The sequence below is a fragment of the Gopherus flavomarginatus genome, chromosome 8 (genome assembly GCF_025201925.1).
Source record: "Gopherus flavomarginatus isolate rGopFla2 chromosome 8, rGopFla2.mat.asm, whole genome shotgun sequence".
Classification (NCBI taxonomy): Eukaryota; Metazoa; Chordata; order Testudines; family Testudinidae; genus Gopherus; species Gopherus flavomarginatus.
In genome coordinates, this window is record NC_066624.1 from 88,358,039 (window position 1) to 88,370,245 (window position 12,207).

The 12,207-nt window shown below is 40.6% G+C and overlaps 1 protein-coding gene across 1 annotated transcript in view; it reads left to right on the forward strand.

The window, feature by feature from the left end:
* P2RY1 (purinergic receptor P2Y1) overlaps positions 1 to 12,207 on the forward strand; it is a 1,183,293-nt gene that overhangs the window by 168,337 nt on the left and 1,002,749 nt on the right. The window lies entirely within an intron of this gene.

Here is a 12,207-nt window from a genome sequence, read left to right on the forward strand (position 1 = left end):
TTTAACCATGATTCCAGGGGCTACTTAGACACCTGAAAATGAAACTAGAGTTTTCTTGCAGATAACTTAGAAATTAGTGATAGGAACACTGTATCTAAGTTCTATATAAAGAAAAAAATATACAAACATCAATTAAAGCCATATTTTAAGTTTATATGCAAGTTTAGAACAATCAGGAGATAATACAGTAAAATATTTCCAATCCCAAACCTTGAGGTATCAGTTCTGAAGCCTTAGCATAGATATCAGAAACACAAGTTTGATACATTGTACACTATCTTTAGTAGAGAGAAATAAAATATGCTTAAAATCCGCTTAACTTCTCTAACAGACACACACAGTGTTACCATTGTCTATTTTAGTCAATTGTTTTTCACTCCACTAAAAAAAGCGTTTACTTAATTTTAACATACGATTCCAGTTTTTTTCTCTTAAAAACTGGAATTATTTTTTCTAATTATTTTGGCATTTATGTTTATCGACCACAATCATGTACATGACTCACTAACATTTAACTCCATCATTATTAGTAGTATCAGACTTGGAACTGCATTTATTTTAATACAAATTAAGTATTTTATAGCTATAACTAAAAATATAATTTGAAAATAAGCAACCTTCATTTGCACAGTGTCTAAAGTTTTGTTTAGACAACTATTCCCTGCCACTACCTCTGATTTTGAGGTGTATCAAAGCTAGGGATATTTTTGTGCAGACCAAGCTCATCAACAAGAATAGGATACATCTGCTTTGATTCAATGTTCGCCTTTCCTCCTTTAGCACTGCCTGTTGCACTGAGATAATAGGTTTTCAGATGTTGGGTTTATTAAATTAATCAGTAGAAAAGTGGGAAAAGTTAAATACATATTATTATAGCTTTATTTTAATCTAAGGCTTGGGTTTGTACTGATGATGGGAGAAAATGGAGTTGTTACTTCTAACAGAAGAGAATCCATATCTAACAAATTAGTCAGCAAGTAAGGGTTTTGTTTTGTTGTTTAAAGTCATCCAACAAGGATATATAGCATTAAAACTATAAGCACTCTTGCATCTGTAATTCTGATCTTAGGACCAAGTAGCATCTCCATATTGGGTTGGGCACTAAGTAGGGGGTGAGCACAAAGAACCTGCTCCACTTTCTTCCGCTGTGCAGACGTTGGTGCAGAATTGTGAGGTTGGGCACCATCACATCCCCTGTACACCAAGAGCATAAGGACTGTGTAAAGCTGGCATGTATGGTGGTAGTATCCACAGACTAGCCTACCTGTAGTGGGAGGGAAGGGGATGGGGCAAGGGCCCTATGCCCACTGCACCAACTAGCACAGCTTGCACCTTTCTAAAAGTTGCAGAGGTAGCCATTCTCCTGCTGCACAATGCCTCTAGGATCTTCCACCGGGGTATCATGCCTTCGGAGCAGCATATAGCACAGCATAGGAGAGTGGAACCACTGTTGCCACACCCCCTCATGGCAGGGCAGGCTCTCCTCATCTAGCACCACATGTCAACAGCTACTCTGGCCCTGCAGAGGTCTGCCCCTATCAGAGTTCCAGCCATTTTAAATCTTTCCCCTTCTGTGGTATGTGTCCCAAATGGGGAGTGTCCCACATGACTCTAGTTGTCAATCTGTCCTCTTCTGCCCCTCAACGGCTCCTTTTTCGTTGCACTCCTCTGTCAGAGTAGTGGCCCCAGGGCCTATCCCTTGAATCTTTTACTCAAACCCAGAAGAGAAACAAAATCCAAGATGAAAACAATTTAATCCATCCAGGTCTGCCCTTTTGTCAGTGCTCACTACCAGAATGTGCTCCACCCCAAGGACTTCTCTGTATCTCCCCAGGTTCCACTCTACTACTCACAGAGGGACATCAGAGTTTTTTCCCTCTCTTCCTGCAGTCTCCCCCCAGTTTGTGCTTCCTTTCTTTATACATCTCTTAGCTCCTTCCCCAGCTGGGCTTGATCTTTAATTAAGCCTGGCTGACCCTCCAGGTGCAGCCAGGTAGCATAACTGGCCTCTCAAACCCAACTTAACCTTCTTGTTGCCCATTTGGGGAACACATCCCACCGCACACAGTATATGGCTTAAACACCAATTTAGCTCTTAATCCTGTATTTATTTTTATCAGCATGTTGGTAGTGAGTAAAATGGGTTGAAATGAAATCTGTGATATTTATTGCAATATCTTCTGATAGAAGCTTGATAAATATGTGACCAATAATAACAATTTATAGTTCTGCATATTAAGGTGCAGAGGGCTTCAGGGCACATGTGTATCACTACAGGGGGATATTTTTCTACCATGTTCAGCATTACTCAAGTGGCTAAGTGCACAGGGTTGCCATCCCCTAAAACACTGAGTTTTGGCTTCTGCCAGAGGCAGGATACTGGATTTGATGGATCAGTGATCTCATCCTGTAATGGTAAATCCTTTGCATCTGTGAATCATAGGTTACTGGTAAGAAAAATCATAGCATACGATATCTGGCTTCATTTAGATTAAGTCAGGACCACACCTACCTTATGCAAAGTTCCAGATATTACCTGTGCACCCTTGCACTTAGTCTTCCTTAAACAAGGCTGTGCAATGCAAACAAGGCCTTAGTCACTCATGCTCCTGAAAGGGCCTTCTTTCCTGTGTCTAGAACAGAGAAGAGGGCAAATTCATCCCTGGAATGACTCATTTTATCTGTGGTATTTATAGTCCAATAATTGTAGCATCTAGGTGCTGACTTCAGAGCAGTTATGCCAGGTATGAATTTTGCACAGAGAATTCAAATATGACTCATACATTAATTGTTGCTTATTGCACTCCATAAAAATCTTGTCACTAAACTTTACCTTTATCCTATATGTGACCTAGCCAGCTGAGAGATGCCAAGAACAATCAAATTATTTCTTTTTCCCTAGACATGAGCAGCCTCACCCAAATTAAAAGAAAAGAGCCCTAACCAACAAGACATGCCTTGCAGGGTAAGGGAATTAAACATTTCTGTTTCCTGTGAACCTGAGTTACACCACATAGAATAACATATTAGTGACTTCTCCTCTGCCAGCCTGTTCACTTCAGATCAACATCAATGTGTCTCCTGATGATAGAGGATTCTTCATATGAAAGCCATCAAGAGGAATACTAAAAAGACCTTAATAATTAACCTGTTGTGACAGTGACAATATATGGCCAATGGAGCCATGCAGAACAACTTCAGATTCCACAGACCTACAGCATCCTTTCTTCTAAGACCCCCAGGAACCATGAGGTTCTAACCCACCCCTTCCCCTACCAGCCTCCTCCTATCTGAGGTGGCTAGATACTGCAGTGCAGGGCCATGTAGAAAAACCTTTTCCTTGTAAGTATATTAGATAAGCTACAGTAGCTTTCCTGAAGCAGCAAGGAGAATGCCACTGGGTTTACTGGCCTTCCATTATGAAGGGTTTTTTTTTTTTTGCAAGAAGGATCAATTTGACCTGTGCTAATAAAAAATCCAATTGTGTGATACTTTTCTTGATGTGGACAGCTGTTGATTAGGAAATGTGTATAGTTCAGTAACAGTGAGGGTGATTAACCAGTGGAACAAATTGCCAAGGATAGTGGTGGATTGTTCATTTCTTGCTGTCTTCAAATCGTAGAAATGTAGGGCTGGAAGAGGCCTCAAGAGCTCATCTGGTCCAGCCCCCTATATTGATGCAGGACCGTGGATATTGTCCATTATTATCTCTCCTTCATCTTTCTCTTGCACCTAATGTATTTATAGAACCTCTTCTTAATGCCTTTTATGTCCCTTGTTAGGTGTAATTCATTTTGTGCCTTTGCTTCTCTGATTTTGTCCCTACATGTTTGTCCTATTCTTTTGTGCTAATCCTTAGCTGTTTGCTCATATTTCTACTTTTTGTAGGATTCTTTTATGATTTTCATAAAAAGCTCCTGATGGAAGTTTACTATTCTTCTTACCTTTCCTTCACATTGGGATAGATTGCTGTTGAGCCTTTAATATTGTGTCTCTGGGAAACTGCCAGTGCTTTTGAAGAACTTTTCTCTCAAGACTGTGGATACCTTTCTGGAAGATACACGTTAGTCAAACACACGTGACTGGGCTCAATACAGAAGTAAATGGATGAAATTTTATGGCTCATGTTATACAAGAGGTCAGACTCAATGATCTAATGGTCTCTTTTGGCCTTAAATTCTACGAATCTATTAAATGAACTGATCACTAATCTGTTTCTGAGCAACCAGGAGATGGGTAATTACTTTTATTCACTAAGTAACAAGTTGAGGTGGATTCAGACGGACAATTTATCCCATTACCCTGAGCCATCAAGTTCTCACACCTGTAACCTTTAAAGGATTTTGCCTTATACGTATATTTCTCACTGCTATATCTACTTTTAATTTCTAATTCAGCATGAGACTTTTAATTCACTGCTGCAGAGAAAGAGCCTTCTCACAAAGACGAGAGAACCCAGTTAACTTCTGCACAGATAAATATAGAAATTTCCTGCGAGCCTCTAAATTGTAATTTGTTTAAAATGTCAGAACATCTCCTCTATTTAATTTTTACCATGAAGTTCACAAAGTGCTGTACAATGACTTCTTCCTGGGCAATCAGAGATCCCAAAATGAGCAGGCTAATTGATAAGATTAATTACAATGGATCCAAGGTGCAAAAGGGGCAATGACTCACAGCAAATCTTGTTTGTTGGTTACAAATGGACCATGTTTAAAGAAATCAATACTATCCACATGACCATGTCAGAGTTTCTGTGGAGGAAGTAATATGTAGGTTTGTTCCCTTCCGGTCTCATGGGTCTGATCCTGAAGTTATGCTACTACACCATATTTACTCAGGTAAAATTTCCTTTGAAGTTTACGTGAGTATAAATTTCAGCACCTGGTTTCATGGGCCTGATTCTGAGCTCTTACCAGTTTTACATGATTGAGTTCAGTGGAGTTTTTCTTGATTACACACACATCTTGTACTGGTATTCCTGTGCTGGGTAGGGGAGTGATGCTTATTTTTAACTAATATAGTTATACAAGTAAAACCCCTAGTGTGGATGTATTTATACTAGTATTAATGTGTGTTATCCCAGTATTCCTGTATGGGAATAGCTATGCTGATTTAAAGTGCTGGTATAATTAAAGTGTACAACTTTTGTATGTAAACAAGGTATAAAGTGTTAATCCTGCAGATAAATCTGTACAGTGAGGTTCAACAAAGGGACAGGTGGTCTGCCCATGTGGATCCAATGGCTGGATTAAGGTCTAAGTGAGATCATAGCAAATTCCTAGTTCTGTGTGTGGTGATAGCCATCTTTCTGTCAAATTCTCCTAGGGCATGTGGGTCTCCATTCTCAAGAATGAAAATATCAAAAGTGCCTTATAGATCAAGTATCATCAGCATCATTATTTCTTATCTGTCCACTGTCATAAGATCATCCGTCAATGCAACTGACATAGTTTATGAGCCATGGCTTGGCCTGAAGCGAGACTGAGAGGGGTTAGCAGCAGAGCCCAGGTGTTGCAAGGGTTGATTTGCTACCACATTCATGTTAATTTTCCCAGCAGTGGGAGTCTTGAGAGTCCAGATGGTGTTTAATGAGGTTGTTGGTGATACAGTCAGCCAAGATAATCCCCTCTAGCCTTGCCCAGCCAGAAGCGGCATGCGTCTAAGTCACAAGCTGTGGCACTTTCTAACTCATGGTTGAAAGAGCATGGTCCAGTTGTCAAAGCACAGGACTAGGAATCAAGGGACTTGGATTCTATTGTGACTGCCAACTGACTTGCTGTGTTACTTTTGGGCAAATCACTTAACCTCACTGTTACTCATTTGAAAACAGGGGATGCTTTGCAAAGGTTTTTGTAAAGTGCTTGAAGATCCTCAAACAGAAGGTGCTAATCAAGTGTAAAGTATGATTATGGAAACTTGATTTGTTTTAATTTACCTAACGTAATGAAAGAACTCTTCAGGTTAAAAATTCTTATGTCATTTTACTATATATAAAAATGAGACGTAAGTTTCAGAGTTGAAATAGTGCCATCCTTTCAGTGTGCTTCTCAGTTGCCTGATAAAGGGGATTATTTAAGTAATGTTAAAATGGTTTTCACTGACCTATCATGTGGTCATCTCTAACAGCTGCCAGATCTGGCACAATTATTCCATAAACCTCGGTTGTCCAGGTAGCCATATAGTATGCAGAGGCTTTACTGTTCTTGCAGCCATTCCAGTATATTAAAACCCAGCTCAGTTGAGTAGACACTTCCTTTTGTGTAGATGAGGAAGCTGGTTTTCTCTTGCAGTCTAAAGGGCTTGATCCTGCCAAGGGCTGAGTGTGCCTTGAACTGCCACTGCCTTCACTGAGAGTTAAAGGTGTGCAACATCTTGAAGAATCAAGCCCTAAGTGTTTTACAAGCTTGTACCAAGCGACTAAAAATGGTATGCAGATTTTGTGAGCCTCTGCCAGATGATATCTAATAATGACATCGTTCTTAATGAAATCATGTAGCAGCAAGTTCAGACAGTGAACAAAATATGCTCACATGGGAACTTGCCCTCTTGCGCTGCTCTTACAACATTGGCTCTATTGTCAGTGAGTGATCATAAAAGCAGGGGAAAGACTTGGTTGTTAGACCATACATTTGTTTGGTTTTAAAGCTTAGATTGTATGATGACTGCTGTGTGATCATTGTTAAGCCCAGAGATACAAAGTGCAGCTTGTTTTCGATAGCCACTGAGTAGATTAATGCCTTGCAGTCCATTCTGAAGTCTCCTTAAAAGTTAACTGTTTCCTTGATTTGGCTCATGAGCATTATGGGGGGAACACTTTAAGGCAGGGCAGTGAACAATCAGTCATTCAGCAAATCCTTCTTGATCTGTCAGAAGAGAACAATGGGATTTATGTAAATACTCGTGAAAGCACAAAAGATCCAATTCATGCCAGGTGTAACTCCATTGACTCAATGCAGAGTAATGTTGTTGAATAGGCACCTCACTCTTACAAACCACTATATTGCATTTATTTATATACTACTTTTAATACAAAGTGCTGGACTAGGTTTAGAAATATAACCCAACAACAAATAATAGTAACCACACTGTTAATTGGTAGCCTGTTAGTGAAAATGCAGTATTGAAGAGGCCAGGAGTATTAGTAAGGTAAATGTATTACAGTACATCATATTGGGTAGAAGAAATGAGAGACTTTGTGAGGAGATTTATAATGAAAAATTACCCGACAAATAAGCTGGGCTGAAGGGCAACTGTCAGAGAATTGGAGCTAGAAGGAGAAAAGAGTTGGTTAATATTTTAAAAATTCAGTTGCCATTAGGGCTGGACGAAAATTTTCAATTGAAGCTTTTGTGACAGAAAATTGAGTTTGTGACTAAACAAAACTTTCCATAGATGGTGTCTGATGGCCATAGAAAATTTTGACTGAATTTTTAATGAAAAACAAAAAAAACTTTTTTCAGTATTTGGCTGAAACAAATTATTTTTTCATTGAAAATTTTCCACTAAAAAATCTGCTTCTAAGTTTAGTGATATGTATTTTGATTCTCCCTTCCCTCCCTCCCTCCAAAATTGAGGAAATGGGTTCCACATGCCCCTTTTATCTACCAATCCCTTGTTTATGCCCCCACCAGTTTAGGCTCTACATAAGTGGCCCCGTTCTTTAGGTTAATGATTCATCAGCACTACTTTGAAACTTAACCCACTTTATTTTTTAATGGTAATCCCAAGCATTTTACTCACCATTGAAATGCAACCAAGTTTTGGGTGGAATAATATCTCCAGTGTTAGAGGGTTACCTTCTGTAGTCAGAAAGTGACTACATGATATGACTCTAGGAACAATGGTGCTAGCTGAGAAAAAGTTCTGAGCCCATCAATGATTACAAATGCTCATAGGATTGCCAATTTTGGTTGGACGTATTCCTGGAGGTTTCATCACATGACACTTTTTAATTAAAGATTAATCTCTAATTCATGGAGACTCCAGGACAATCCTGGAGGGTTGGCAACCTTATGCTCAGGAGGAGTTCAATTTTATGCCACAGGCAAAAGATGAGAATATCTACTATGGCAGGGGTGGCCAATCTGAGTCTGAGAAGGAGCCAGAATTTAACAATGGATGTTGCCAAAGAGCCACAGTGATATGTCAGCAGCCTCCCATCAGCTCCCCCACCCCGCTCCCATCGCTTCCCACCCACCGGCAACCCCGCCGATCAGCACCTCCCCCTCCATCCCCACACCTCCCAATCAGCTGTTTCATGACAAGCAGGCTCTGGGGAGGGAGTGGGGAGAAGCGAGGGCATGGGAAGGGGTGGAGTGGGGGCAGGACCTCTGGCAGAGCCAAGGGTTGAGCAGTGAGCACCCCCAGCACATTGGAAAATTGGCGCCTGTAGCTCCAACCCCAGAGCTGGTGCCTATACAAGGAGCTGCATATTAAATTCTGAAGAGCCGCATGTGGCTCTGGAGCCACAGGTTGGCCATCCCCGTACTATAGTGACTCCTCCTACAGTGTGACTCAGAAAGAAAAGCATAACCTATTGACTCACAAACCACTTGGTGCAGCACCTGAATTTTGCTTGGAGGTATCCCATCCCACTCCCACTTAACTTATGAGATACAAGATCGCAGTCCTAGATAATATGGCTGCAGGCCTTCATTCATCACTGCCACTTGATCAGAGGGGTCCAATTAGGGGAAATTTGTTGCTGTCAGTCATGAGTTACAGGAATAAAATAAATATTTCAGAAACTGTAGATTGGGAATTCTCTGAATCATGTTTTGTTGAGCCTGAATGTTAGTCCTGCAGCAGCCTCTATACTAACAGTGCAAAAGCTGCTAACATGGCACACTATTGATGGTCACTGTGTAGAACAGATTTAAAAATTTTATTAAAGCTAATGTTAAAAAAAGTATATAATACATAGGTTGGGAAAAGAGTGTCTGTACATTTGGGTATCATGCTTAGATTATCTACAAATACAAAGTTAGACTTTAAAAGTCATATGATACGTCAAGTTCCTAATCAGCAATAACCCAAATTTAGGTGAATAGATTTAACAATACAGTTTAGCTATTAGAATCCGGATACTCAGATACATCACTCATTAAAAGTTGTCCGGAGATTTAGTTGTGGAAAGTAAAATATATCAATGAGTGGAGATTTTCCCTCAGTAATTGAGAATTGGGTTGGTTTACTAAAAGATTAAATTTCTCTATGAAAGGTATTTTGATATATTTGGAATCTTTATTTTTGGACTTCATCAACTTTTCTTCAGGCTGATTACATTTATTTTTGTTAATGTACAACAGAATTGTTTCCATGTAAGTGCTGATTAATGTTACACATATGGACCAACAAGCTGACAAACTAATAAAAACGTTTCACACACACCATCATATAACTTAACAACTGTTCCTAGGTGTGATGGATAAATACTCTATTTGCGTTTGGTCCCCTCAATAGAATATCCAGACATCGAACACAAAATTAAGTTTTATCCACAATGAACCCTAAACTCCATCACTTCTTGTTTCAGCTGCTGCTCCTGTCAATAGGAGAGATTTTTAATATTCATGAGAAATACTGTATAAAGATAGAACTGCCCCTTGCTAAGGAATCTTCCCACACAAACTACATAGCCGTGAGCAGATATAAACAGACTTCTGGGCATATGCATAATAAGGAAATATTATATAGCACTTTAATACCAAATCCAAATGACCACAAATGAAATGTGTATTGGCGGGGTAGGCTATTTTTACAGTGTAGTTAAGATCTGGGGGCAGAACTGTTTGATTGGAGGGTGTGTGTTACATCAGATTCTGAATCCGGTACTATTTTTTTTCTTTTAAATAACAAGAATATTTTGCCTGAACATGTTACCCTCTTTCTTACACCCAGTACAGCTCACTATGCTGTCTTGAAAGTGAGACTTGAGCATATAGTACACAACATTTGAAAAGGGGAATCTTCTTTAAGAAGAGAGCTACAGTCAAGGCTGCCCTTTCCAGTGACACACTGGACTTGCAAATACAGACGGGCAGGGCAAGGATGACTCTGCATTAATCAGCTCTTACTCAGAAGACAGATGGCAAAAGGGAGAGCTCCTTGAGTCAGGAGAGAAACCAGCTCACACTACAAACATATCAAATTACACCCCTGTGCACTAACTTTGGTCTGAGTCACTTATCGCTTTATCTCTTTGGCTACTTTCTGATTATCTATGCTGTTGAGCAAACAGAGCAGTTTCACTTAGGGGCAACTCACTCTCAGTGTGGTAAGCTAAACAGGAACAAGGCACTCTTATTCTGGATTCAGAATAAGGGTGTCCATCCATGGAGTTAATCAGGAATAATGCAATGTGTGGACAAGCTCTGAGATGCCAGATGGAAATGTGAGGATGCCAGCTGTGAGATTTCCAGTGCAAAATCATGGTGGTTTCTTTCCCCTCCTTTGTTCTGAACATGTTGTACTATAGAACATGTCAAGCAATAAGCACATTACTTAATTGCACAAAAGTGCATCTTTAAAAGATGATTTTCTAGGCAGGATCATGGAAGCTTGGAAAAGGGGTGTTTTTATTATGGTGACATCCAGTACCATTTGGTGAGTTCTGCCCGCATTTCCATTATAAACATTTGGTTTGGCGTTGTAGAGGGAGGGGAGATGGAAGGCAGTGGGAAAGTGTAAAACATGGGGCTGAATCTCCAAAAGGGCTCAGGGCCATCTTTGCAAGTATTCAGCAACCACAATTGGGACCAGATTTTCAAATAAGCTCAACACCCATTCAGGTACCTACATAAGGACCATAAGTGTTCAACACCCAGCTACTCCTGTTGTGACACTAAGGCCAGCTCAACAGCCAATATGTAAATCTAATTCACTGTGTTTGCCAGTAAAATTCTCAGCCCTGGTACATGACAATCTTATGTCAGCATAACTGACACAAAATCCACACCCCTGAGTGATGCAGTTATACGGACTGAACACCCGGAACTCTTCCATCTGCATAGGTAATGTCTTCGCTACCACTGCAGTGCTGTAATTGTACACAGTCCGAGAACATGGTATGCTCCTCAGGGTAGAAGCTATATCTCATTCAGGGCTGTGCACACTCCGACCACTTAACTATAACAGGCATATTTAAATAAAATGGAACCAACGTTGCAGCCTTGGGACACAGTGTTAGATCTTTTCCATCAAATAGTAATTTCTGTGTTCCCAATTAATACCTCCAAAGTGTAAAGTGACCCAATCCATTTGAATGGAATAGAATTTGAATGTATATAGAATTCTTCAAACTCACACCAAAATACTTCATAGTAATGAGTTTGAAACTGATAGTGGACCTAGGGCCAGATCCAAAGCCCTTTAAAGTCAAAGGAACTCTTTCTGCTGACTGTAAGGGGTATTGGATCTGGCCCTATGTAGCAAATGCATCAACATTACATGCTTTCATTCCTCCATGTAAATGTGCTGTAGGCTTTGCAGCAGGGGGTCTTAAAACAGGGCTTAATGTGATAGTGTATACTAGACTATCTGGGTAGGAGAGCACAAATTAATGAGCGTAAGCCTCAAATCTGCATTCATTTGATTTGTGTGTTGCTATTTTACTTCAAATTAGGACTTTTAAAAGTTTCCCCAACAAGAATAAGGGTGAAACCCTGCTCTCACCTACACCAGTACCTCCCCATTGCCATCAGTAGGACTGCAAGCGTGTAACTGAGGGAAGAAATGGGCTGTATGTGTTTTTACTTTATTTTCCTCAGCATTTCTCAAATGCGGCCACCGGGGCTTTTCTTGTGGCCACAGCCTCCTGGGCAGTGACTGGGGAGGGAAGAAGGGAAAGCAGGGGTTGGGCCCTGTCCCCTGCTGGAATCACAAATGTCAGAGAAGCAGACAGCCAGTGAGTTCATCCACCTTCCTGGTTGCAGTGAGGCTTGGCTTCGGGCTTCAGCCCTGGAGTGGCAGGCAGCAGGCTCTGGTTGTGGGGCTTCAGGCTCCGGCCCTGGTCCCTGGCTGTGAATGCCAGCCCTCAGCTCACCACCCGCTGTATCATGCCTGCCTGGCCCCCACTCATTCCCCTGATCCCCTCTGACTCCCTACCCGCCTCCCCAGCAAGGGCTTAAGATGTCTCCTGGCTTGCCAGAGCTGAGTAAGTTTGCTGTGAAAGTTTATATTTGTATGTTTGTTAATATCACTTTT